Genomic DNA, 2,495 nt, shown 5'->3' with positions numbered 1-2,495 from the left:
GCTTGGTGATCAGAGTCAGAGGGAAGCTTGGATCCTCTGAAATTCGTAACTTCTGCTTCTGGACCTTCAGAGCTTCTGGACCTTCAGAGCCTCTGGTCCTTCAGAGCTTCTGGTCCTTCAGAGCTTCTGGTCCTTAGAACTTCTGATCCTCAGATCTTCTGGTCTTCAGATCTTCTGATCTTCAGAACTTCTGATCCTCAGATCTTCTGGTCTTCAGATCTTCTGATCTTCTGGTCTTCAGATCTTCTGGTCTTCAGATATTCTGATCTTCATATCTTCTGATGAATATATCTTCTGGTGTCAGAATCAGAACCTGTTTGTCAAAACACTCAAGACAAACGTTAGAGTATCATATTGTTCATCCACAAATAAATACTTGTTATCATCAAAACATAGAGTTGTACCACATGACCAAATCTTGATCTTACAATCTCCCCCTTTTTGATGATGACAAAACCATGTATTTTGATGAACAACTCTAAACAAATAAACTGAATACACTCAGAGTATAATGGTATCAGATTTAAAACTTATCCTGATGTGTATAGTTTATCTTGCTCCTTCTGAATCCAAGACTCGAGCTTGATTCTAAGCTGAGCTCCCCCTGAATCTAATACTTAATATCAACCACGTTAGAAGTATCTAGATTCTGAGCTAATTGAAGTATGTGATCAGAGTTAATTGAGTCATAAGATGTATCAGAGCATTGAAAGAGATGACATCAATTAGAATGTATCGTCAGAGCATAGAAATTGATCACATAAGAGAGTTGTCAAGATACTATTAGTTCTCCCCCTTTTTGTCATAAGCAAAAAGAATGAAGGTGGAAAAAAAAATAGTAAGAGCATAAGACGAAATACTGCCCCTCAGAAGAAATACCAAGGGATACTTGGCTTCTGATTAGTATATCTTCTGATGAGAGCAGAAGTGACAAAGTCCAGAGGTTCTGGTGACATCTCCATTCTGGACAAAATTCCATCTTCAGATACTTCAGAATGAGAAGCTATGAACCTACTCTTCTTCTGATGACGCAAGTCAGAAATTGTAGTAGCATCTTCTGATGTTGTTGCTTCTGGTTTGTCAAGTTCTGAGTCTTTGTTTCTTTCTGAAACAGTCATGCTCATCTCTACAAGCTTTTTCAGCTAGCTTTGACTTGTCAGAGTCAAGCTTATCATTAATTCTAACATGAATAGCGTTCAGAATATCAACAGAGCGGTTCTTATCAAAAACCAATGATTCCTTGACCAAATCTTACTCTACTGATGCCTCCAAGATCAACTTCACCTTCAGGTTCAAGTTTTGGATCTTGGGACATATGCCTTTCTCCCGCCATGTGTTGCCTGCATCCACTGTCCAGGTTCCATGGTTGGAGTTTCGATGGACCTATTGAAGATATCTGCAACATATATAATCTTATCCCTAGGTACCCACTTTCTGGGTCCTTTCTTGTTAGTTAGCCCAGAAGTTCTGACAACTTTGGGTCTTTCAGCAGGATAATATAAAGGAATTTGAGCATGATATTTTGACATAGAGAAAGTTTCTTTCTTAAGAGATGATGGAGCAACTTCAGAAGGTTTAGAATAACCAATGCCATATATTCCATTTCTGCTTACGCCATAGATCATTGAAGCCATTAAGCTTCTGTCTACGCTTTTAGCCAGGAATCTTTGAAAGGATTTTTCATATTTAGATTCATTCTTACTATCAGAGGCATCACAAGCAATAACTTCTTTTAATTTAATAATTTGATTTTTGAGCACAAAGTTAGAGTTAACTAAAGCATGATTATCATTTTTCAATTCAGAAATAATTTTCTCATGTTCAGAAGAAGTCTTAGAAGCAGCAGAGAAATCCTTTTTCAACTTTTTATGCTTAGTCAATAAAGAGTTATACTTATCCATAATTTCAGACAAAGCATCTTTAAGTTCATAAGTTGAGAAAGAAGCAAATACCTCATTTTCATCGTCAGAGTCTAGCTCTTCCTCTGATGCAGATTCAGCATTAGGTGCATTCTTAGACTCTGCATCTTTGTTCTTGACAATAGCCATGAGTCCTTCAACAACTTCTCCATCAAAGTCAACATCCTCTGACTCTGATTCATCAAAAGTCACCATCAGACTTTTCTTTGGTTTGAAATGCTTCTTTGACTTTTTGTCCTTTGATGAACCTTTGTATTTGCTCTGCCTGTGCTTCCAGATGCAGTTGAGCTTTCTAGATATCAGGGTTAGCTCATCTTCTTCAGAATCTGCAGAGGTTTCTTCAGATTCTTCTGCTTCAGCTTGGAGAGCTTTAGCTTTTTCTGATTTGGATTTCAAGGCTATAGACTTCTTCTTCTGATCCTGATGTTCAGCACGCTTTAGTTCATGACACTTCAGTATGCTTATGAGTTCTTCCAAACTCATCTGCTCAACATCTCTTGTGAGCTCCAAGGAAGTTATCAAAGACATCCAGCTTTCAGGAAGACCTCTAAGGATCCTCATGACATGATCAGCAGT

Source organism: Lotus japonicus, chromosome 2 (assembly GCF_012489685.1).
Source record: "Lotus japonicus ecotype B-129 chromosome 2, LjGifu_v1.2".
Taxonomy (NCBI): Eukaryota; Viridiplantae; Streptophyta; class Magnoliopsida; order Fabales; family Fabaceae; genus Lotus; species Lotus japonicus.
The sequence above is the reverse complement of the archived record's forward strand: the minus strand, read 5'-3'. Positions refer to the sequence as shown.